At 47.0% G+C, this 26,622-nt stretch overlaps 1 protein-coding gene across 3 annotated transcripts in view; it reads left to right on the forward strand.

Annotated features, from left to right (window-relative positions):
* The window catches only part of SHISA6 (shisa family member 6), a 378,854-nt gene that overhangs the window by 81,310 nt on the left and 270,922 nt on the right, over positions 1 to 26,622 (forward strand). The window lies entirely within an intron of this gene.

Raw genomic sequence — 26,622 nt, forward strand, 5'->3', positions numbered from 1 at the left:
ATTTTATTTCCATCCTGGATAATAACTAATCACTTTGATGGGATCTTGCCGTTTGTGCACTGAAGATCGCTTGCATTTTGATTCCAGATTAATTTGAACCATTGCGTAGCTGCCGCTAATTGTATTGACTTGGAAATGGGCTCGTTAGGATGTTGAAACCCCTTCACAGTGTCGTAGAAAGATTTCATGTATACAACAGGGCATTTCAACCCACTCCCTGAATTATTTAACCAACTTCAGACGTGACAAACTATTTATCAGCAAAGTCTGGGCAGCGTCTCCGCTTTAGCCCTGTGAATGGCCCGGTGGGAGGCGAGCCGGAGGGGAATGTCTGTCTCAGAGGCAGTCACAGGTCAGGAGCTGGCATTGACACCACAAGACTGCCTGAAGCATCGGTGCAGCCTGCCGTTGCCAGCAGATCGCTGTAGGCACTGAAGGAGGTGAATGTGCAAGTAAGGAAATATATCCATATGGAACAGCCTTTGGCCAGGGGCTTTGGCAGCAAAATAGGCTGGTTTCAGGTATCCTGATTTTCTCCACTGGGTCACCCAGGAGGGGTGCTTCCCAATTAGATAACAAAATGTGGCCCTAGCCACCGTCTAGATAGATTTCAAAAGACCCTGGCCTTCCAAACTGGTGCTTCCCACCTCAGCAAGTGATGGGCAGAGGGGCAAAGGGGTTTGTAAAGCCTGAGGAGACCCTCTCTGACTTCACTGAATAAACAACAGAGAAATGAGCAGTGGTGGTAACCAGGAACAATAGGCAGTGGGGCGCACGGGGCGAAGCAGGACCCAGTGAAACATACATAGAGCCGTGTGCCCTCAGTCTCTGACCAGAGTCTGCTCCCTGTAACAAGGGAAAATGTCATCCTCAGGCGGCATTGGTGATGCATGTGATGAGACACGGCCTTCAAGGAGCCCTTCACCACGCCCTGTTGGCTGCCCCCTAGATAGGCCTAATTATGAGCAAAGGGTGCCCCTCCGGACACAGATGGGATTTGGGGGATCAGCAACAGGGACTGGGGGACAACTGCACAAACTGGCTCATCGCTTTTTCCTCAGCCAAGCAACAGTTAACAACCTGCTCTTGTGCTGGAGCTGCCGACTGTCAGCTCCAAGTACAAACTGTGAGTCACACCCTGGGTTTGCACATATCCGTACATGGCCGGGTGGCATGGAGCTTTTCCAGTTCCTGTTTGGGACGGGTGCATTACCCATGGGTGAGTTCTGCAGCTTATCCCTGACGAGTGCCGGTAAAGCCATTGCACCAGCCCACTGCACCAGGTATCGTGTGGATGTCACCAAAACAGATTTAGGTCCAACGCAGTTTAGCACTTGATTTAGTTGGGGTTGGTCCTGCTTTGAGCAGGGGGTTGGACTAGATGACCTCCTGAGGTTTCTTCGAGCCCTAATCTTCTATGATTCTGAGTAGGCGTTTTTGGAATGAAGCACACACATGTCTGAGTGTGTGAGCACCTGTGTGTGTGCAGTTGTGTGTGTGTGCCTGTGTATGTGCAAGCACCCATGTGTGCATCCATGTGGGGAACTGGTATTACCTTCCCTTCCTCCCAAGACAACCTTACATGGCTATCAGATGGACAGCTGTTTTAACAGACAGCAACATGGGAGGTTGAGGGAGGTCTCTGCTATGAATGGGGCAATCTGTAACCCTAGCTCTGAAGCTAGACCTTATGCGGGGCTGATCACCCTTGGTTTTAGTGTGGGCTGGTGGCAGTGGCACTGTCCGGCGGGAAAGTGGATCAAGCCACTCCCTGGGCCCCGAGGATGCCTTCAGGGCTTGGAGGCAGGAAGGGCAGCAGCCCTACCAGGCACACCCCCAAAGACAGAGGATATCTGCCACCTGCAGCCCCTCTCAATTTCCAGTGCAGGAGTCACTCAGGAGATGGGAGTTGGGGAGAGGCCATCATATTCCCTGAAGGCACCACTAGTAAGTGGCCAGATGTTGGTGGGGAGAGAGGGAGGGCTGTAGAGGTCTGCTGACTTCTCTGCTGCAGGACCTTCTGCTCACAGACCTCGCTGCTGCTCCTCCTCCTCAGCCTGCCTCTGATAGACACCCTGTGCAGGCTGAGCCCCCTGGGTCCTACAGGGTGTGGGGCTGGGACAAAGCCGAGCTGGTGTGGAGAAGCTGGGTAATTTGCAGGAACTTCCAGCCCAGCCTGTTTGTCTGAACTGATCTCTCTGCAGAGCCATCACCTTTCTGGTTCACCTGCAGGCTCCTCAGTACTGCTCCAGGCCCCTGGGGAGCGATAGTGGGAGGGGTTTGATTTGGTTCGATAGGAGAGTGCTGAAGAGGGGATACTGAGAGAAGGAGGAGCTGTTAGTGTCCTGGGGAGGGGTGATAGATGCTAATGATGGTGCCAATGAGAGCAGGCTGGAGAATGGAATTTCCCTCTCATGGAAATCTCAAATTTGGGGGGCAAAAAATCCTCTTGAATCAGGACAAAAATCAAAATTGTGGGAGAAAAAATTCTGAATTTGTTTCCCAGGAGAACCGAGACCGAATTTTTCAGCTTGCTCCTGGTGGGGCGAGTCCTTGAGTGGCTGCTTCCTTGTGCTGCCTGACTGCAGAGAGTGGGAAGTCCACAGAGCCAGCTGCCATAGGGGCCAGGGGAGCCCAAGCTGGAAGGCACTCTGACCTGGGTACTTGCACCAACAGGGGTGGAGCTAAGGTAACAGGCTGCACCAGTACATTCAGCCAGCTCCATGGTCACCTCCCCTGGGGTTAGAGATCCAGGGTTCTCTGCAAGGGGAAGGACGATGGGCATGTGGCTGCTTTTCAGTGTAGAGCCTCTATAGATGTTCCTCCAGTCTGTTGGTCTAGACACCTCTAGCACCTTCCTCTGCATCCTGTGTGAGCGCCCCGTGCTCCATGACAGTGGGGTAAATGAGCAGTGTGAAAATCCAGCCTGGCCTTTTACTTTTACATCCAGGAAGGTGAAACTAGGTAAAAATTCCTTTCGGTGATAGCAAATGTTCTCCTTCAGCTACGTGCTATGGCTGGCGCCTCTGGGATATGCAGTGTAGACCTGACTGACTGCAAGGCCTAGAACAAAGAAGATGAAAACAGTGGGAATTTGAGCAGCAGCTGCTCAAGGTTCCTCTTTCAGCAGGAAGGAGTTCAGCTATGGATGCCCCCTGTAATAGGGGTTGTTTTGGGGCTGCAGAGAGTAAAGCCAGCAGGGTGAAGGGAGACTGCTGCTGAGTGTACACAGCCCCATTCCTTCTGCCACGAGTGCTGGAACAGGAAGTTGCTCCTGTCTCTCTCCCAACGCTTTGGAGTGGGCTGCTGCTGAGTAGCCTTCCCTGCCAGCGGTTTGCACAGTGCAGAGGCAGAGGGCGCGGAGGCCAGTCAGTTAATGACCAGGACAGTAGAAATGCCGGAGTGTTGTGGCCCAGAACGAGCCGTGCAGCACTTACTGGGTCTGTCAGAATGCTTGCTTGAGTACTGGGGGAGTATTCAATGCGTGGTGGCTTTTGCTGGCAGTTATTTATGTTGCTCTCTAATGGCTGGGTTTTGAATTGTTAAAAGCAGAGCATCCTCTGCTGTGGGAGTCTGCCTCCCATGGCCAGAGGCCCACTAGACTCATGGCTCTTCCTACCACCCACAAGGGAGCCATAGCAGGAGATGCCTAGGAGACCCCACCTCTTCACCTCACAAGCAGAGTGAGCTATGGTGATCCATGCCATTGTCATGACAGCTCCCTTCAAGGGTGGGATTGTGAGGACCAATTGTTCAACAGGCAGCAGCCCCAGCAACTCCACCTGCTGAGTGCAACAGATGGCTGGGAGCACAGCATACCACCAACCCGCACACTGCACGTGCCCCCAGCTCCTTCCATATCCACGCCAATGCTTTGGTGCTGATCTCTAAAGCCCCCAATAGACCAGGGCCTCAGTTTTGTAGGTGCCTTCAGAGATGCTGTAGTTACCTTCTCAGGGTAGAACTGAGGTGAATCAGGGTCGTCCTTCGAAGCAGGCCCCCCTGTGCTGGGGATTCTCTGCTGCTCGAGATCAGGCTGAGTTTGCATCTTGCTGCTATCCAGTCACGATGGAAAATATGTCACTTTGCACAGGCCTTCCCTCCATATTGACAGCTGCAGAACAGACAGCAGTACTTCTGCTCGAGGCAGACAAAGGAGACCCATCCCACTTAAAACGCCGCACAAAAGATGGAGTATGATGCTTTCAGAAGGGAACAGTTCTCTTTGTAACTGTGCACATGACACGTGGCTATTATTGGGATGGGTGCAATGAAAGGTATGGATAGAAAGAACCTGGGGCTTGTCAGTAATTCATAATACCTGAAATATGCAGGAAACCAGATTCTGCAGCACAACTGGGATTCGAACCATGAGCCTGATCCCAAAGCCTCTGACATTGGGTTCAGTGGGCCTGGGACTGGTACCTGTGTTGAAAATGCATTTATGCATTTCAGTAGCTGGCCATTCTCCCAGACCTTCCTACTCTTCTGTCTTGGTGGAACATGCAATGGGTTTTGCTTTCTTCAGGTGAGTCCCTGCTCTGATCAGTGACTGTAAAATAGTAGGATTCCTTGGTCTTGTGTCTCAGTGGCTCTGTAATAAAAGTGCTTAATTTACAAGTAAAAAGGTGTTTTATCTAATGACCAGCCTTGAAATTGAACATGGGACCTGAGAGTCAAATTGGGCTCTCTGGCTGTGCATCATCACTATTAAAAAGTGCCATGATCCTAAGTGAGGTCTCTAGATGCTACTGTAATACAAATAATAATAAAGATTTTCCAATTGGAAACTTAGTTCAAATACTGCTGAGAATACATGAGATGGAATAGACTCCAGCTCCCTCTCCCAAAGCTGGGCTGGCTCTGTGGGGCTAAGAGGAGCGAAAGACTTTAAAAAGGTTAGCCAGTAAAGTCAGCAGAGAGGACTCTGCATACACACAACAAGTGGATCTGCTGAATAAGAACGTCTCAGTTTTGCATAGTCACATTTCTAAGCAGATCTGTACTTTAAATGAGGCCATTTCTGTGCACACAACTCAGAAGCATCTCTTTGGAAATGAGTTGTTTCAGTAGTTTTATCTGAATTTTGTAAGGACATATTTGAGTAAATCTTATAACATCACATGTCTACAAAAGCTGCACATTTTAGTTTAAACTATTATTAGTCATTCTTGTTTATTGAAGATGTGCTCTGTGCTGTACAAAGCAGAGATACTAAGAGTTTACAAGCTATAAATCAATGGCATGTCACCTTTTGGTATACTGGGCTAAATTCTAGACACCCCAGCTCAAAAAGAGCAGAAATGGGTTCAGAAGCAGGTGATGAGAATAATTAGGGGCCTGGATTAGGGACTTCATATGAGATTGAAAAAAACTCCTTAGAGAGGTGTGACAAAGCTCTGTCCTTGCCTCCATGGGTCCCGCGTTTCCTGGCAGATTTCGCTAGCCTCAGAGGCTCACTGTGACCCTCCACGTAACCCTTCTCTCTCTAGAGACAAGGGTCACAGTCTACTGAGCCATTTTCATCATAAGCCAGCAAGGGAGGTGAGGAGAAGTTATCCTTCCTTGCACAGTCTCTGTTGTCTCCCAGTCTCAGTGATTAATCAGTGGGCAAAGGTGGTGGTGGTGGGGGGGAACCCAGGCCCACCCTCTACTCTGGGCTCCAGCCCAGGGACCCTAATAGTATCAGCTATGGTAGCTGACCTTTTAGAAACATAACGTGTACAATTCCCTGGGCTACTTCCCCCACAGCAGCCCTCACTTCCTCAAGCTCCACTTCACCCTTACCTCAGGGCCTCCTTCCTTGTGCCTGATATGGTGTGTGCTACTCAGCCTCTCTAGCAGCACAACTTCCTCCCACAGCTCCTGACATGCACCCCCACCTGACTGACTGGGAGGCTTTTAACTAGTTTCAGCCAGCCCCTGATTGGCTTCAGGTGTCCCAATCAACCTAGCATTCTCCCTACCTTCTGGAAAGTTCTTAATTGGCCCCAGGTGTCTTAATTGAACTGGAGCAGCTTCCATTTCACTTATCCTGGTACCAGGGATTTGTTTAGCCTGGAGCTAATATATCTATCTCCCACTACTTTTCCACAGCCAGCTGGCCTTGCCCCGTCACAGAGGAAACAAAGAAGAAGGGATAAGATCAAAGTCTGTAAAATAATGAAGGGGATAGAAAGGCTAGATCAGCAATTCCTGTTCACTATCTCTTGTGACACAGGAACTAATGGACATTCAATTATGTTAAAATTGGGAAATTTAAAATTGAGCAAAGGAAATACTTTTCAATGCAATGTACAAATTATTCTGTGGAACTCTCTGCCACAAGAAATAACTGAGGTCAAAATTTAGTAGGATTTAAAAACAGATCGGACATTTATATGGGTAGCAAGATTATCCAGAGTGTTCATAGGAAATATTAAAATTAGAGCTTTTGAAGGGATAGAAACCTTCCTGCTTCAGGCATAAGCCAACCTCTAACTGTTTGGGAATTTACCTAGGGAGAAGTAATCCCATAACTTCCCACTGCAGGGTTTCTTCCTCTGAGGCAGCTGGTACTGGACAGGCCACTGAACTAGATGGGCCCTGATCTGGCCCCATCTGGCAACCTCTTTGTTGGAAGCAAAGGGAGAGTGATGTCACCCAGCCACTTCCACTTCAGAAAACACGAGTTTGATCTACTAGTGCAGTCAGGGAAATTCTGCCCTACTGAAAGTGCTGCTTACTGTGTCAGACTGGAGTTGGGCACTCTGCAAGCTGGGGGGTGGGGGTGGGAGTCCAGCTCTTGGCATTTCCAGTTCCTAGCAAGTCCACCCCTCAGGACTGGCGTCTGAGCTCTGGGAAGGCACAGAAGGCTGGGTGGTTGGGTTGGTGAATTCAAGACCCTTCTGCTGTGCGTTAAAGTCCATGAATGTATCACAGTGGTTCTAAAGCCTGTTCATAGCTCAGCAGGCAGACGTGGGCCTGGCCAGCTTTGGAGACCCAGCCAGTTGTGTTCTGCCTCTCAGTGGCAGGCAGTATCTTCTGGACTTTCCCGCTGTGGCGGAAAGAGAACACAAGCAAAACACAGCCCCAAAGGGATGGTTTTAGTCTTGTTACTGGGTTTATCAGATTCTCAGCTGTTACTGGGCTACAGTTAACCCCAGTGACTCCCCATTCAGCCTGCAGAGTGCCAAGAGCGGGCCTCAGGGATTGGAACTGCTGGTTTATAACTCTGCCGTGACTTTGCAAGTCAAATTCCAGACACGCTTGAGCCCTGCAGGGAAGTGATAAACAGCGGGGCAGTCGGCAGGAGGATGGGCTGCAGGCTTTATGCCCAGCTTCCGTCAGCAACCTGACAGGGCACGTCCATGCAGACTCATACTGGCCCCATGCTCTGCACAGTCTCTATCTCCTCTGCTCTGCCTATCAAGAGTTTAATCACTGCAAAGGCGAGGCCCCACTCCCTGCTCACATCCTGCACGGGGGTGAAGCACCGTAAAGGAGGTGGGACATCCGTGTTCTATTGCTCTTCCCAAAGCCAAACAGAGGCCCTGATACTTGGTCGTAGTTGGTAGGTGGGCAGATCTGCGCCCAGTGGCACATCCTGACACAGATCTTGTCACGTACAATCCACTTATGGCCCATTGACTCCATATCTGCCTGCTGATACACTCTCTCCAGGCACAGCTGAGTGACACCTCTAGCCAAGCAGTATCAGTTCCAGCTTGTCTGTTGGTGTGGGATAGTAAAAGGCTGTGCAAAATAATCATACCTCTCTCCCTGCCCCGCAGGAATCTCTCCCACAATCCCTGTAGCTCCTCTCTCTCCAGGTACATGCAGGGCTGCGGCTGCTTCTGCTGCACTCTTAGACTGCTCTGATGTCATCCATTGACTGAGCTGCCTATTCCAGGGTGATGGTGTCAGATGCCCAGCAATGCTTTCCTCATCTCCTGCCCACAGGGGGAGCATTCCGAAGAGCAACAAGCCTGTTGTCTTATTTTGCAGGATCCCCAAAGTAGCTGGCAGTCCATTGTAATTCTTCACTTGTGCGCGGCTGGGATGCAGTGTCTGACACTGCGTGAGGGGTGCAGACAGTGAGAGCCGGCAGAGCAAGGGAAGCCACCAGGATAGGGTGTCCTCAGCTTCCGTCATTTTATGGTTTTAGAAAAAAATGAGCATGTCTCATGCGTTCCCTGCGAGATCTCTCTCTTCACCTCCCTGGTGCCATTCACCCTCATGCTCACTACGGAGCTTTCACCTGAATAACGGAGGGGAAATGCAATAGCCGAGGTGCTGCTGGTTTCTCTAGACAAACACTGATGGGCTGCTGACTTCTTTCTCTTTTGCAGATAAGATGGAAGCATCTTTAAATATTTACACTGAGTTACTGAAAAAGATGCTTAATCAAGAGTGGCAATAACACTGATAATTCTTTATCAGTTTACCCAGTGTGTTACCCAATCACAGCTATTCTCCCAAAACTCCTCCCAGCAGGGGTGTGAATACTGTTACCCTCATTTTCCAGAGGGGGAAATGGAGATGGAGTGGGGAAGTGGCCTGCCCCAGGCCTGAGGCAGGATTAGAACTCAGGACTGACTGTGTTACAAGGACCTAGATATAAAGACAGGTGGAAGCAGTAAAAACATGGGAACAGAATCAACAGAGAGCCTCAAAAGCAGAAAATGAAAAAGAGGGAGAGGAAAGCGAAGGAAGGAGGCAATTGTAAAAAGAAAATGAGGATGAAGAGAGCAATAGAGATAGGCAGGGGTGGGGTGGAGTGGAGTGGGGTGGGGGGCTGGGGACTGAGTGAAAAGGAAGGGGCAACAAGACCCAAAGGAGAAACAGTGAGTCAGCGTCTTTCCCTGGGGATGGATGCTTGCAGGTGCTCCCTCTAGAGAGACTGCAGCGGAAACCCCTCTTATCATAGAATCATAGAATATCAGGGTTGGAAGGGACCTCAGGAGGTCATCTAGTCCAACCCCCTGCTCAAAGCAGGACCAATCCCCAACTAAATCATCCCAGCCAGGGCTTTGTCAAGCCTGACCTTAAAAACCTCAAACGAAGGAGATTCCACCACCTCCCTAGGTTAAGCATTCCAGTGCTTCACCACCCTCCTAGTGAAAAAGTTTTTCCTAATATCCAACCTAAACCTCCCCCACTGCAACTTGAGACCATTGCTCCTTGTTCTGTCACACGCTTCTAGCTCCTGCCTATGGGAAGCAGTCCTTGTGGAGCTGAGATATGCCTGCAAGAGAGTTTTGTTTCAGATACTTGAACAAATCAGAAGGGACCAGGCCTGTGAGGTTAATGGTGCCCCAGAGGGAATCCCCACAGGCTGTTTCTCAGTCAGCAGGGCTGGCTGTGGCTCTAGGTGGTAAAAACCCACCCAGGAGTTATATATGCTTACCTGGCTGTGGCTTTTCTATCAGATCCATGCAGAGGTGGCTACAGAAATAGCACAGTGTGAGAAGCTACTTCACAGTCTGCCGGTCTCCAGGCTATTAGCAACTCGGCCATGAGTTTCCTTCCTCTTCAGTCTGGAGGGTGGAGTGGAACTCAGAACTTCCTACCTTCTCTGGCTCTACTGCTGGCAGGGAGAGAGGCCTCAGGGGCGCTGCCCACCCCAAAGCACTGCACCGGGAGGAAGGCACTTGTGTTGCTTGTGCTCAGGACCTGCATTAGGCAGGAGTTAGAGCTGATGCTTTATTTTGTTACTGGAACATGCAGTTTTGAAAAATTCTTAGCAGTCAGTATGACATCAGGGCTGCTCCCTGCCCCACTGCAGGTCATCTCTAAGCAGCACAACCCTGCTCTCAAGGACTTCAAAGGGCTGGTCTATACATGGAGTTATTCTGGATTAGGCATTCAGATTAACTCCATGTATAAACACTCTTATTCTGGAATCTTAGTGATGTGGTCCAGATTGTCTTAACCCATGCACTTATTGCAGAATAAGTGTCCCCACATGGAGTTAATCAGCAGAAGGACTCGAGTAATGCCATGTGTAGACTAGCCCTTTATGTTTCACTCTAGAAAAGTTGGGGGAGACGTCATCTGTAACACTCCCACCCCCACCGGTGTAAATGAGTAGTGTGCATGGGTCCTTAGATCTCATCAGGGAATTCTCCAGGCCAGAAGCCTCCTTGTATGGGCATCCTCACTGTCAGTGCCAAGGTATTGGGACCACCAGCAGGGGACCCAGGAATCAGGACATGGGAAAGATGAGTGACATTGGGTAAGATAATGGTTCCTCTGAACCAAACAGGGATTTAAATAGCAACATCTGAGTTACTGTCTTATCCTTTTGAAATAGCAAAGTGGTAATATAAGATTCCAGAGCTGTTGAATGGCTTCCCGTTCAGATTGTATGGCAACACCATGCAGAAGGGTTTGGCGATCAGTGGGGAGATGACCCTGCTGCAGGACCTGTGCCGGATGACCAGAGACCTGATGGAGGTAGACTAAGGAGGAACATTTGAAGAGAAGTGGGTACCTACAGGATTGATCCTTTGAGCCTTCTGAGTTTTGTGCTGACTGAGAGGAGAGATAAATTATCCCAAGAAAGATTTGCTGCATCTTTGAGTAAATAAACTTAAACCCTCCCTGACTTTTCTTTGTAAGAACCATCTCTGTTCCAAGCTGCAGTAACTATATACACTGTAAATAAAGCGGACTAGGGTAATGTGTTCATCCTGCATTTATCCACTCATTTCACTCCTCCACAGGAAATAATGCAGGCCTTGAGTCCCAGACTTCCTGACCACCCTGAAGTTGTGATGTAATGATCCTCTTTGGGCCTCCGTTGGAGGTAGCCCTAGTGCTCTATCTCGGGCGGCTCCCTATCCCATGTTATTCCATAGCCATGCCTATTTTGTCAGGTAGCCCCCTTCTTTGTAAGCCACATGTGGGCCACACACTACCTTTTGAGGCCCCCAAAATATAATACATAGGAAAATTTCTATACAGTGTCATCACGTTGCATCGCAATGCAAACCTCACATCACTATGATGCACAAGACTTTCCCAACCCTATGACTGGTGTTGTACTTAAAGGTTTCTACTGACCAGAGGCTGCAAAGCCAGCCCTAGGAAGAGTGTTGCTTTACTCACACCTTGTTCAAAGTATGTTTATTCTGCTTGCATTGATCCCTTACCTGTCTCAGTAACTTCTGATCTTTCAGAATTCCAGGTCTTTTGAGTAGAAATCTTCAGGGGGAGGAAAACCATTCTAAATTCCCAAGTTGACATGGGGAAATAGGAGCTTGGAGACTTTGGAGGCAGTGTGCTGAATAAACACACACACCAGGGTTTGCAGGGGCATTGCCACCAGAGCAGAGAGGTTAAGATTCCGTCAGCCAGATGTGTCAACAAAAGCCTCCTGACAAAGAGAGAGCGCAGACAATGTTACCTGAAAGTGTGCTTTCTTGCTGTTCATCACTATGGTTCCTTTGTCCAAGGTGTGAGGGATGAAGCACTGCAAACCAGCAGCCCACTGTACAGAGCAAGCTGGGGATTTCCAGGCGTGCGTTAACAGCTTGGGGGAACATGTTTGTTAGCAATCTCTAGTGTTCCATTTCGCCTCATGGAAGAAGACAGTGGGGACATGCCTGGAGGCTGGTGTTTCTGAACTGTAAGGGTTTTAGCACTAGCAAGCAAGGTATTGATATTGTGCAGGGACTACATACAGATGTAGAAAGCGAATGCTGCTACATTAATCTCACCGCCCAGCGTGATGGAACTTCCAAAAAGAATCCCAGGGTTCTGTTTTGCATGCAGAACACAAGAGCCTCTCTCTTCTGAGGTCCTCTGATGGCTCCTCTGACACACAGGAGCTGCAAGTGATGAAGAATTCGACACCAAAATGGAGATGGGGAGGCAGAGGATACCGGCAGTCAAGGTGTCACATTTTCACAGTCCCAGAGCAAGGGCTGACATGGGACCCAAACATAAAGGTCACTTTCTGAATGTGATGTGACCTGCACAGACACTTATCCTACTGCAAACAGTTCTGACACGTGCAGACAGGCTCAGCTCACCTCAGGCCTGACCTCTTCTGGTACAGCTGCCGCCTGTGTGCTATGGCTGTCCTGCTTTGAGTGTTGGGGCAGTAATAAAGCTACCAGGACATTCTTCCCAACAGTGTGATTTATCCGGCTGCAGAATAGCGATAGTCGGAAAATGTTTGTATTTTTTCATCATGGAAAATTTTGGCTACAATGACTGAGTTTCAACCCTTTCCATGGATGTTTTTGACTTCTTGGTGAAAGCTGGAAAGCCCAACATTTTAGGGTGAAAACTTTCAGTTTAAAACCAAAAACATTGATTTGGAAATGCTGCAGCAATGCCACATGGGAGTTGGAGTTTGGGTGAAACTTACCCCCAATGTCATCTGTGGGCCAAGCACCCAGCTGAACTACAACTCCAGTGATGCAGTCTGATATCCCTTCTTGCTGAGCTGCCATGGCACATCATGGGAGATGTCTGGCTGGGGAACCTAGCTATACAGCAGAGTGGGAGCATGAAATATCTGAACTACAAGTCCCATGGGGCACCAAGGCAGCATTTCCCAATAAAATGTTTTTAGCTGACACTTGACAGGTTTGGGGTAGTTTTTTAACAAAAGGCAGACTTTTTCATAAACATTTAGTTTAGACAAAGCTGACATTTTCCATTGAAAAATGGTTTTGAGATAAAATTTTAGACCCACCCTGCTGTGGAATAACCTCTGGAGGAAACAGTGGAGGATTTGGGCTTTTAAAAGTAGTCTGGACAAAAAGAGCAGTAATGTCTCGGGACAGAGTGGATGATCTGCTAGGACTTTTCCATCTCTGACTCCCCTCGTTCAGGGGTTTGTGTTCTGCTGAAATGTTATACCCTGCCCAAGTAGGTGAGGGATTCTTGTGTTCGATGGTAGGCATCTAGCTGAATGAGGCCCCAAACTTGCTTTAGAGTCCAGTTGCTATTTGTCAGATGCCAATAGCTGTGGAGAAATTTTTTCCAGTCATCAGAAGTCAGCATTTTCTCTCTCCATTTGATGTGTGGGTAGAAAATAGCCCTGTGTAGCATGCAGATTTCTTTGAAGCTATACCTTTTGGGGTCCCAGGGTGACGTACGAGGTGTAGGCTGACTCATTCTGTTTAAGAGTTTCTCCCTCCAGCCAGAAATAGCTTTGTGTGCAGCCATAAAAAAGTGAATCAATTAATGTCTTTTATTAAATGGAAATGCAGATAAATCGGGGAAATGCAAATCTCTCTCTGTGACTTCTCCTCCCTCCCAGCTCTCTTTGTGTCTGGGTTGTTGGTTTTTAGGAACCCTTTTTGAAAGTTGCTTCTGAGTTCGCATAGATTTTTTTTCCCTGATGATTCCCAGACACTCTGGTTTGGGGGAAAATATGTGTCAAGAAGATAACTGCAGCAAGTAAGGGGAGATAATTATTTTGCTAGGAGAATGAGAAATGAACAAGGTGTCTCAGGCCAAAGAGAGCAGAGTAAAATAAGACAGTGCTTAGGTGGCAGTGAGGGAATGAGGAAGCAGCGGGGGAGGCCCCATATTGATTGTGCGGGTGGGTGCATGGTATGTGGGGAGCTTATCCAAAGTTTATCCTTCACACAGGCCTTAACAGAATGTATGTTACAAACACACAGTTTTGCCCTGAGAATAGTCTCAGCTGCTGATGCCCTCTATCTCTCTGTCTCTCTCTGTGATCTTCATGATCTGATCAGTAACACTAAAGACCCCACTCTGAAAACCACTCAAGCGCACTCTGAACTTTAAGCACATGCGTAAGTCCTGTGTTGAATTCAATAAACTTAAAGTTCAGCACATGCTCAAGTGCTTTGCTGAACTGGGTGTATGTCTCTTCAGTTTCCTGTTCAGCTTCTAAAGTTTACACTAGGCCCTGCAAATATCCTAATTGGGCTTCATATTTTCATTTCAGCCTCTTATCTGATGAGCAAGACACATTTCAGCTCACATTAGCATGGTTGTTCTCTCCACCCTTTGCTTAGTTCAATCAGGTACTATAGATTTTCCATAAACACAAATTGGGTTTCGCTGAAAAACCTTTCACTGATGTTTTTAAAGAAAAAATACCTTCCGTAAATATGCTATGTATGCAAATAGAGGTGTGAGTCAGAATAGACGCTACGGAGAGCAATAAAGGCTTAAATAATGGGATTCATTCAACTAAAGCATCTAATCGTCCCTGAAAACTTAAGATTAGTTAAAGCAAAACCATTATTATCTGAGGAAAATGCCAGTTAACAGAGAGGGACTGTGAGTTTATTTGTTTCCCCACAATGTGAGTATAGTTTTTGCATCTTGCACTCCATTATGCTCCATCTGAAGGGCTGCAGTAGTCCCCATGGTGCAAATAGAAGTAGAGCAATTTAATAAAACCTCTTTAAATATCTCCCCGCACCACTGCTTTATTTGAAGCTTGTATTCCAGAAGCGCTGATTGTTGGAGGAAGCAATGGTGAAAGTTCTATTCAGGGTTTTGCCAACAGTGTCCGGGAGCATCTGAAGAATTAGTGCATCACAAAGAATGTCTTTATGTGAGAGTATTTTAAATAAAATGCAAACTGGCTTCAATCCACTGCATGCACAGTGAGTGGCGATGGATGCTCTAGGGGACAGGAAACTTACAAAAGTTTTATTTTACTCCTTGGAAAAACCTGCTGTGAAATAACAGTCCAAGAAATTGCTTTCAGTTAAAGACAAAAATCAAACCTGGATATTCCCAGCAACCCACTGTAGCTTTAACAGCTTGTGTTTTTTTTTAATGTGACCGACCCTCTCCCTCAAACTTTGTTTACTTTGTCATACCCTTTCAAACAGCAAATATGAATGACTTGAGCTTCTGATGACCTCCCTATGTTAACTTACTATCAGGGAGGGCTGAAGACATTACTGCAACCTCCTGTCTGGGCAGAGAGAGGCCTTGGTTCAGAGAGCAGATGCTTTCCAAAGGTCTGATGCTTTACCTGGTGAGGTACTGGGTGCCCGATAGAATGAAGGCAGTGCAGTGATTATTTATATATAGTGTCAATACCTTGCATTGTACTTTTCATCTGAGGATTTCAGAGCACTTTGCAATGATGGGTATGATTATCCCCCTTTTTGAGATAGGGAAACTGAGGCACCGAGAGTGAAGTGACATGTCCATGGTTACATATGTCAGTGTCAGGGCTAGGAATAGAACTCTGGTCTCTTGACTCCCATGCACAAATATTGCATGAGGCTCACATACCAGTTATTAGAGTGTATACTGATATTATGGAGACACCCTGGCGAAAGAGTGATCAAAGGGCATTTGTAGAGCTGTAGAATGCAGCTCCTGGGCATCATTCTGATCGTTGACTCAGGGGTGCAGTCCACCAGGACTAAAGGTTCCAGCATGCAAATGTTTCATCTTGCTTGGTGGGGGCTGTGAAGCACTGGTGAGGCTGCACTCTACTCTAGTTCATGCAGCAGAGATGGAGGAAACCCTAGGTTCCTGGCAAGTTGCCAAAGCAGATCTTGGCTGAGGAAAATTTGAGAGCCATTCCCATAGCGTGTATTTTTTGGGGAGAAAATAACTAAGAATCCGAATGGTATTTCATCAGCGGCTCTGGCTGACATGCATTCATTCCAGCATGTCGATGGTGCTAGCTAGTAAACTGTCCAGACCTCCAACAACGATTTCTGAAAAGCTCTGGAGAGGAAGCAGAAGATTGGAACAATCAAAGGTGGGACCGACGGTCAAGAAAGGAATGATGAGCGATCCCGGCAATGGCTGTCTGGTAAGTCTGACTCACATCCTTAGTAAATGGCACTAATATTAATAAAAGGATGGGGATGGGGGTCTGTAAACAATTAGGGCCATGCAACCCATGCACTCACTGGAGACAGTGGAAGTTTGTGGTTTGCAAGGAATGCAGGACAATGGAAGTATGAGCCACAAAGAACAAATCATGCACCATAAACAAGAGGGATTCTTCAGACAGAAAGATAAAACTACTGCCCAAAGCCTGATGTTGCTCTGAGTTACAGCGACGTAGGGCAGCAAGCAACTTCCTCAAAGTGAATGCTGCCACGCCAGCGGAAGCCAGTGCGACATCTGAGTCAGATCCATTTCATACAGACGCTCACGCAACCTTTCACATAAAATTAATTCAAATGGTCTTAGATATTAGCACTGTCACATAACCTGAAAACTTGCCAAAAGGCTGCAATCAAAGGGTAATGATATACTGCAGCATAGGAGCTAACGAGGAGGGCTGTAATGGAGTGCTACGAGGGGTCAGCATCAGCTCCCATCTCACGTCACATCTTTATTAATGGTCTGGAAAAGAGAGTAGTTAATTACACTCACATGAGGGGCTGTGTGTGAAAATTTTGGCCTGCCTTGCATTGGTCCCCAGGATTGGGGAAGAGAACACAAGAAGCCTCCACACCTCCCCCCACCAGTCCTTGCAGGAACGTGGCAGACTCAGGACATACAGCTGCCGTGAGTGTTCAGTAAGGGGGCTTGCTAACACCCGCTGATGGAACACTGCCCCTTGCCAGCTGGAGGGACAGATGCTGGTGGTGGAGGAGGGGGCTGAATGTTGCTAATCGTTGGAGCTTTGGCTCCTTTAGGGCATCCTACTCTGCACAGGGATGATGACTCAAGGACTGTGATCTCAGCTGCTGATGATTTACTTTTCACACCTCTTTGTGATCACTGTGGAGGACAGAGAAATTGTAGGCAGGGCTCCTAACAACACTTGCAGTTAAGGCTGCCTAACACTTCCTGTTATAAAACCATCTTTTCAGTTGCTTATAACTTTGCTTAACATAAACCATTTAGGCTGAAATTCTGTCTGCCTCAGGCTGACTGGTTTTGGAAAGTTTCAGCTAAAATGGTTCAGCAGTTCTGAGAGTGAAATTGGGGGGAAATACATTGTTAGCCCATTAAAACATTCTTACAGGCATGTCAGTGAGAAGCTTTAGCACCTCCATGCTTTGATGCCAGAACCTGAAACTTGGTATCAGGGATGCACTCTGTGGCACTCCAGGAAAAAACCATCACATTTGGCAAAGGTACAAGCATCTGACAAATCTCAGTTTGCACACGCTCAGTAGAGATTTGTTAGAGTTTGACAGCGAAATTCCCTGACCATTTCATCAGTACTGTGTATCCACCATCCCCAAGGAGCGACCCAGCATGCTCCAGCCCACAGCTACAGGGCTGAGCAGGGCTTTCTCTATAATCGCTCTTCTTGGCAGCCAGGGACTGGATTGGCAAGAGAAATGAGAGCAGGGAGACTGTCTCTCCTGTGCTGTCCGTGCTTCCCCTGCCGTGGCCCAGGCAGTGAAGTGAAGGAGCAGTTTGACTAGAACACTGAGAGGATGAGGAGCTGGTGGGGGGACAGGGCAGAGGAGGTTAGGAGTAAGTGGGGCAGGGACAGAAGAGAGGAGGTCAAGTTGTAGACTGTTGTGGGGTAGCCTCTGAGAGCAAATCTGGTCTCTGGAGACATTTCAATGGACATTCTCCAAGCTGCCTAAGGAATCTGGATGTTCATTTCCCATTAAAATTAATGGGATTTGGGAATTTCAATCCCTGTAATACCTAGAAATCCCTAGAAATACCAATTCCATCCTTAAACTACACCAGGTAAGACAGTACAGAATATGTTGTTGGGGCTATCCTATGCTATCATCAACATGAGCATCATGGGAAATCCCACAGGGACATAAGCTCCTTGCAAATCGAGTGCCACCCAGATTGATTTCCAGCTAGGTCCTTAAGGTGGTCTGGATATTTAGTTTATGTCCATCGTTACCACATCCTGTGCTACCAAAAGGGGAAATAGATTCGGTGATACTGTCATTGTAAGGAACTTGGGGATTTGCTTGCACAAAAGGTGCCATGTCAATGCAAATTCTTACTTAGCACCATCTGTTCCAGGAAAACAAAAGTATTGGTTACTGAATACAGCCCTTGGTTTTCAGCTATTGTCTCAATTCTCTTCTGAGAGATTTTGCACATTTCTAACTGAATTTTCTTAAATCAACAAAAATTTTCTCTTTATCCTGAGTTATCTTGGTCTGTCCATTGAGCCAACCAGTTACAAGGTCTCCCAGAAGACTTACAGTAGATCAAACATCTCTTTTGCCTAATAGAGCCTATTGGACCCTGTCTATGTAGTTACAGAATGTTCCACTAGCAGCTTCACCTCATTATGAAGTTGATCTATTGCCAGCTGCAGCAGACCAAGGTTTACACTAAAATGAGCATTGTCCGCATGGAACAGTTGGAACACCTCTGTGACTGGCAATATGAGTGATGAATCTGAGCCCTGGTCTCGGAGCAACAGACAAAATGCTACACACCAGCCTTTGCTGACATCACATATCTAGTCCTTTTCCATGGGGTTTTGCCCTAATTGGCACGAACGAGAGCTAAAGATGACATTAACACTTCCTGGAGATGGATAGCAAAGGCATTCTTTGTTATAGATTTCCCAACTCAATGTCACTTAGCTGTGTGGCCATTTCAGAAGACATATGAGACACAGCGCAGCCTGAGCAGTAGAGATGCTGTAATAGATACCCTCAGGCTTGCAACAGAACCATTAGTGCATGGATTACCTAGCAAAGGCTGTGAACTCTTCTCTGCGGGCTGTTCACCAAATGTGTGCAGAGGCATCCGAGTGAATGTGTGCAGGCCAGCAATATAAACCTGTGTGACAACCCGATCTCCCCAACGGGGTCCTGCAGTTCTGGCGGAGGGCACTGGTGCTGTCCTTCAAAGGAGAAGTTCAACTCAGGTAATTGCTGCCCATCTCTGGGGACAGCGTCCCATGGAAGGTTAACCTCTCATGGTTCCTCAGTAACGGGACGCACCTGGGGGGGGTCTCACCAAGGTTCCCTCCCTCATTAAAACATGTCCCAGAGTTCAAGCCTGCATGAGTGCGGCCACCGAGTGAAGAATGGCTGCTTCATTCGCCTGCACAGGCACTGGAGTTCAGTCACAGCAGCTACCACATTGCTTTGTAAAGTACTTTGGGATACCTGGAATATTCAACTAAAAGCAAATACCTCACCAGCGAGCTGGTTTTGAATCTCGGTATTTGGCACACACTGGATAAGTGAGTGTTAATTTGGAGTGGTCAGTGTGGCATAGTGCTTGGCACAAGCACTGGAGATCACAGTAATGCCAAATTAATGAGCATGTCCTTGGACTTTGCCATACAGCCCTCCTTGGTCTGTAGCCTTGACCTATCCTGAGACATAGGAACTTCTTCACCACCCTTCAGAAATCACAGGTATTGGCCAGGTTAACAAGGGTTTTTAATGAATCGCTAAGCTCGGGGGTCAGACCCTATGACAGGAGAATTGCTAACATTGTATCTATTTTCAAGAAATGGAAAAAAGGGATCCAGGAAACCACAGGCCTGTTAGTTTGACTTCAATTGTATGCAAAGTCTTGGAACACATTTTGAAAGGGAAAGTAGTTAAGGATAGAGAGGTAAGCGGTAATTGGGATAAAATACAACATGGTTTTACAAAAGAGAGATCATGCTAGACCAACTTGGTCTTTTTCTTTGAGAAGATAACTGATTTTTTAGACAAAGGAACTGTTGTAGATCTAATCTACATGGATTTTAGCAAGGCATTTGACACAGTTCCACATGGGAAATTATTAGTTAAATTGGAGAATATGGGAATTAATATGAGAGTTGGAAAGTCAATAAGGAACTGGTTAAAGGGGAGACTAGAATGAGCCATACTGGCAGATTAACTGTCAGGCAGGAGGGAGATAAGCAGTGGAGTTCCTCAGAGATCGGTCTTGGGACCTGTCTTACTTAACATTGTATTAATGACTTTGGCACAATAAAGTGGGAGTGCACTAATAAAATTTGTGGATGACACAAAATTGGGAGATATTGCCAATAGGGAGGAGGACACGAATATCATACAAGGAGATCTGGATGACTTTGAAAACTGGAGGAATAGAAAGGGGGTGAAGTTTAACAGTGCAAAGTGTAAGGTCATGCACTTAGAAACTAACACGATTTTTTTTGCTATAATCTGGGGATTTATCAGTTGGGAGAGACAGAGGAGGAGAAAGATCTGGGTGTACTGGTTGATCACAGGATGACTGTGAGTTGCCAATGTAATTCAGCCATGAAAAGGCTAATGCAGTCCTAGGATACATCCAATGAGGTATTTCCTGTAGAGATAAGGAAGTTTAGTACCATTATACAAGGCACTGGTGAGACCTCATCTGGAATACTGTGTGCAATTCTGGTCTCCCATGCATAATAAAGATGAATTCAAACTGGATCAGGTGCAGAGAAGGGCTACTAGGAAGATCTGAGGAATGGGAAAGCCTATCTTATGAGAGGAGACTCAAGGAGCTTGACTTGTTTAGCCTAACCAAAAGGCTGAGGGGAGATATGATCGCTCTCTATAAATACATCAGAAGGATAAATATCCAGGGAGGGAGAGGAGTTATTTAAGTTAAGCACCAATGTTGGCAAGAAGAACAAATGGATATAAACTGGCCATCAACAAGTTTAGGCTTGAAATTAGACAAAAGTTTCTAACCATCAGAGGAGTGAAGTTCTGGAGCAGCCTCTCAAGGGGAGCAGTGGGGGCAGAAAATCTAACTGGCTTCAAGACTGAGCTTGATAAGTTTATGGTGGGGATGCTATGACGAGATTGCCTACAATGGCATGTAGCCGATTTGCGACTGCTAGTAGCAAATATTCCCCAACAGCTGGAGACAGGACATTAGAAGGGGAGGGCCCTGAGTTACTACAGAGAATTCTTTCCCAGGTTTCTGGCTGGTGGGTCTTGCTCACATTCTCAGTGTCTAACTGATCGCCGTATTTGGGGGCGGGAAGGAATTTTCTCCCGAGTCAGATTGGGAGAGACCCTGAGTTTTTTCTCCTTCCTCTGCAGTGTGGGGCACGGGTCACTTGCATCTTTAAATAAGTGTAAATGGTAAATTCTCTGTAACTTGAAGTCTTTAAATCATTATTTGAGGACTTCAGTAACTCAGTCAGGGATTATGGGTCTCTTACAGGAGTGGGTGGGTGAGATTCTGTGGCCAGCAATATGCAGGAGGTCAGAATAGATTATCATGATGGTTTCTTCTGGTTTTTAAAGTCTATGAGATTTCACGCTAAGTAATCAAAGTGCTATCAGTCAGAATCATAGATTCAGAGTTATAGGAGAAAAGGATCCTGCAGTCTGTGAAAGAAAAACAAGCCAAGACATTGCTGGGTTCATTTAGCAAGAGCCAGCTCTCAAGGCTTAACTTTACTATGGGCTAGTCTACACTGCAAAGTGAAGCCAGCTTAACTACGTCACTCAGGGATGTGAAAAGTGTCATGCCCTGTGCGATGTAATTAAACCAACCTAAGCCCAGTGCAGACACTGCTAAGTCGAAAGAGTTCTCGATCTAGTTACCAACTTTTGGAGAGGTGCATTTATTACAGCAAGGGAAGAACCCTTTCTGTAGCTGTAGTCAGTGTCTAAACTAGAGCATTACAGTGGCACCGCGGCAGCGTTTCTAGGTTAGACATGCCTTGCATTTGTACAGGATGTGGTGAGCGTGTCTCTGGGGTGACTGTGCCTTCTTCTGGGGCGTGTGCAGTGTGTGTCTGTGTAGGAAGCAGCAGTGTGCAGGGCATGCCCCTGGGGTGGCTGTGTCTCTCTGGTGCAGGTATTTGTGTGGGGTGTGGTTGTCCATGGTATGTATGGGTGTGGCTCTCCTGCTGTCTGGGGGGAAGGAGATGAAGTGCTATCATGTCCAGGAATTCCCATCTGGATGGGGGAGGTGATGCTAGATAAATGCTAATTCTCTTCTAAACGTGTGCATCCAGTCACTGCCCTTGGAATCTGTCCTGATCCCAGAGGGTTTGCTTAGCTGGGATACTGCACTTCCAATAAAGATTTTTTACACTATCCACTATTTACACCAGAGATAGTAAGATACTCAGGGCAGCTTTCAGTGTGTCAACTAGCTGCTCAATTTAAGCACAGGCTGATGACAGTCTTAGTCTGCTACCATACCTCTGACATTCCTCATTTTAGTCACAAAGTTAACCATGTTCCATGATCATTTGGGGTCCTCACACTTTTATTGTTGAAAAAATAATTATTTACATGAGAAATGTAGGATCATAAAAGTGAAGCTATCGGCAAAGCTACTGACACTAAGGGACAGAATCCCACAGCTAGAGCTGTCCAGAAAATGGCTTTTTTCTCAACAGAATTTTTCAACTTTTAGATGAAAAACCAAAACCAAAAATGTGAGTAAAAAACTGCTAAAATTTGGGGGGGTGGAGGAATTGATTGGGGGCAGGTGTCAGTTTCCAAATGAAAAATTGAAAATTTTCAAAGAAAGGATTCAGAGTCGCAGCCGTGTTAGTCTGTATTCGCAAAAAGAAAAGGAGTACTTTTCAAAGAAAGGAGACACTTTCTGCCATGTATATATACATATATATATAGGTTCCACTGAAAAAAGTTTTGACAGAAATGTTTTGCCCACCCTCCCCAGAGCATTTTCAATGTCCTACATGAATAATTTCTGTGTCGTTCATTTTCAGCCATTCTCACACATTGAGTGTCCCACATTGTGGCCTCTTGAGAGGCATGCTCATTGGTACCCTGCAGCTCCAGGAGAGGCCAGTCACTTTATCTGTGATCTCTGGTCTCCTGCACAGTCTTGGAGAAAAGGCACTGGCAGAAACCAGCACATCTTTAGAAATCTGAACTGTTAACGGCCTTCTAAGAACAGCAGTCAACCCTGTGGCACCAGCCTAACCTCATTGAAACCCACTTCACTCAAGAACAGAAAAAGGAAGGAAGCTGGGCAAAGAGAACCTTGCTATGCACTTGTGTGTTCAGATACTCCACAATAAACACAGCTCAAAGAGCTATTTAATGGAAGAAATAGATGTTGTATGAGGAAGTAGAATTATACCTGCCTTGGTCTCATCATCTCAAGTCTTGATTACTGCAACGTCCTTCTCTCTGACCTTGACAAAGACAATCTTGCCTTACTCGTATCCATTCAGAATGCTGCTTCAAAGCTCATTCTCCTAGCCCATCACTTTGACCTGGTCACTCCTCTCTTTGTATCCTTCCGCTGGCTCCCCCTTCCCTATGCTACCAAAGCTACTTGTCTTCACTGTCAAGAGACTTAATGACCTATCCCAACCCTACCTATCATGTGTCCCTGTGCACCCCCATTGGTCTGCCTGTCTCCATCTGTTTTCTCTTGTCTTATACATAGATTGTGAGCTCTCTGGGGCAGGGACAATATTTTTGTTCAGTGCCTGGCACAATGGGTCCTGGTCCATGAGTGAGGCTCTTAGGTGCCACCACAATACAAATAAATAATTATCATAATCAGTTATAAAAAGTCATCTATTTTTACTCCTAAAGGGCCAAAAGGTGAGGTCCTTGTTGATATTGTACCCCTCCCCTGCTCAGCCAACTACCCCACTGGCTGCAGGGGCTTTTCCTTGGGGAGGGCTGGCCCCAAGGAAATAACCCTACCAAAGGAATATATTGGTGACCACAGGGCTAGTTTTATCACTATTGACAGTGAGATTTGTACGGTGAGTCTGCTTAAGAGGGTAGCTCTGCAGCTAAGGCCAAGAGGCTTCCATCCATACAAAGCCTTCTCCATCCCTGTAGCCACAGTTGTGGTGACACACTGAAGTAAGGTTCGTCCATCTTTATGCTTCTGGGATTGGAAGGGAATATCACTCCTACAAGCCCCATGTACTCTGCTGTGGAGCAGCAGTGTGGGCAGAGGCAGGATCCCAGACTGGTCGCATTCATGATCTGATCCAGTCAGGCAAGTCCTGTGTCTCTCTGTCAAGCTATAAACACCAAGGCTGTGTGAGAGGCTGGGTGGGTGCTGGATTGATTTAGCATTGCCATGGGGGATGCTGGGTCAGCCAGGGGCAGATGCTGGCCTACCCTGGTTATTTCCACTCTCTGTACCCAGACCCTCGGTTCAGCAAATAGTCCCGACAAAGGGAGCGGAGATTTTGCTCTCCAAGAACAAAACTGTGGCAGGCTGAGGCCCTGCTCTAGAGGGATATTCCCAGGTGATGTCTTGGTGTTTGAAATGGCTCAGCATGAATTAACGGCTGCGTCTCGGAGGGACGGAGCCTGACGTTCACCTCTGCCCACTCCTACTCACAGCCCCTGCTTTCAGTTCTTCAGAAAGGGGAAACTGATGAGAACTGCAGCAGCTGTTCCCTTGGGAGCTGCTCCACTCCCTTGGTGGAGAGCTGCCTGTGCTGAAACAGGTGCAGAGGAGGGTGGTTATCATTACAGGCTGCAGGGAAGCAGCTTGGGGAAACTGCCCCCATCTACCAGTCTCCCAGTCATATCTGGTGGGTTTTACATCTTTATTCCCAGCAGGTCAGGTGCAGCATCCCAAACTGACAGCAGCATTGATGTAAATGGAAGGAACCCTGGCCTGTCTGCAGATACCACCCACCAACTTGCAAATTAGAAGCAGAATATATGATCAGCTTCCCTCATAAAACCCAGGGGAAAGATTCTGCTAATAGAGGCCAAGCACAGAATTACTCAGTGGCTCTCGCCTAAGGGAAGGTTCCATTTGTACTTATCATTATAATCATTAACTATTTGCATTGCAGTAGCAGCTAGAGGTCCCAGCCAGGATCTATTGTGCAAGGTGCTGTATACACACATAATAAGAAACAGTCCCTTCCCCCAAAGAGATTACAATCTAAGGCTGTGTCTACACTGCCACTTTCAGCGCTAAAACTTTTGTCGTTCAGGGGTGCGCTGTAACGTGGGTAGTGTAGACGTACCCTCTATAAACATGACAGACAAAAGCAGGAATACCATGCCCAGTTTGGAGCTGGGTACTTGAAGCACAGAGACATTAAGTAACCTGCCCAAGGTCACACAGAGACTCTATTACAGAAACAGGAATCATACCCAGGTCTCCTGAGTCCTACTCCAGTGCATTAACAACAAGACCATCCTTAAAGCACAGGGCCACTCAGAAAACTGACCTTGTGATCACAGCACCTCTCTACTCAATAGCTCCACTGCCTCACACACCTTCCATGTCTTGCAATATGGGAAGGGTTGATTTGGCCCTAGGTTCCAGTTGCAAATTCTGCCCTTTGTTACCTCCGTGCAAGCCCACTGAATGCAGTGAGGCAAAAGTGGGGGCAGAATCTAGCCCACAGAATGTATTATTATTTATTATAATAGCAGAACAGGTGCCAATCAGGATCAGGGCCCCGATGTGCTGGGTGCTATACAAACACAGAGGAAGACACAGTCCCTGCTCTTGAAGAGCTTACAGTCTAAATAGACAAGACAGACATCTTCTCATCCCAGTAGCTGCTGCACCAAACTCTCTCCATTCAGGAAATTCGAGGTCATTTTACTAGGCTCCCTTAGAGAATTTCCTTTAGCTCTCCCAGTTTTCTCAGTGCCAGTGCCAAAGCTGGCTCCTGTCTAATGCTGAGCCAGAGCAGACTGAGGTTGGGCTGGGAGAAGAGGGATGCGCTTTGAAAAATGTGCCTCCTTTGCAACATCCCCTAATATTGATGACATCTCCCCTCAGATCAGTAAACCATTCCACAGCCTTTGGCTCCTTTTCATAGAATCATAGAATATCAGGGTTGGAAGGGACCTCACGAGGTCATCTAGTCCAACCCCCTGCTCAAAGCAGGACCAATCCCCAACTAAATCATTCAACTCCTCCTTGCTGCCGGATGCCCAAATAGCCATGGCAACACAAAACACTTCCACCGGCAACTGGCCAGGAGGTCGCACCGCAACCTATCGAACAAAGAACTAGCTTGATAAAGCTTCCAAAATCACAGCAACCTGTCTGCTTAACCGCACGCCATCCCCCCATGCGCTGCACTCTGCCATGGCACCCCGCTCCAAGGTCTCTGTCCTGATATTTGATGCCCTCTATGGGATTAGCCTTAGCTGCCTCCATTGCTCTGAACAGCTACAGTCTGCCAAAACCATGGAACCAAGGCCCAACAGAGGAGACAATCTTCACAGCAGCTGGATTTAAACTACGGAGCTCAGCCTCACAAGAGATAAGAACGACCATGGTACTAAACATTTTCAGAACTAAATGCAAACACATTTCTTTGACTTCGCTTCCCCTCAATAATGTCTTAACACAGTACTACACCCAATCATTCACTCATTCGTATGCTCACTGCCATACCTGACACAAACCATTCATTCACACACAGACACATACAGTCACTTGTGGTGACACACGCTCATTCATTTTTACGCACACACACAAATAAAAAAGCAAACACACAAGAAATCTATAAACTGATCGCGTTCTTTCTCCTGTAGGCTGGGAAGGAAAAGAGAACAAATGGTATTGTTCTTTCTGTTTATAAATACTTGGCAGGCACTCAGGTACTACGATGATGAGGCAATATAAATACCTGGATATACAGAGCTAGACCAATAGGCAGATAGCTCTTGCCACAGAACTTACTGGTGGCTGTAACAGTAACCTTGTTTGGGCTTGGGTTGAGGTACAGGCACTTATGACCATGGCCCCACTGCATAATACACTGACTTTCATCCTAAAAGCACCTCACAACCAGTATGATAT

The sequence above is a fragment of the Chelonia mydas genome, chromosome 14 (assembly GCF_015237465.2).
Source record: "Chelonia mydas isolate rCheMyd1 chromosome 14, rCheMyd1.pri.v2, whole genome shotgun sequence".
NCBI classification, from domain to species: Eukaryota; Metazoa; Chordata; order Testudines; family Cheloniidae; genus Chelonia; species Chelonia mydas.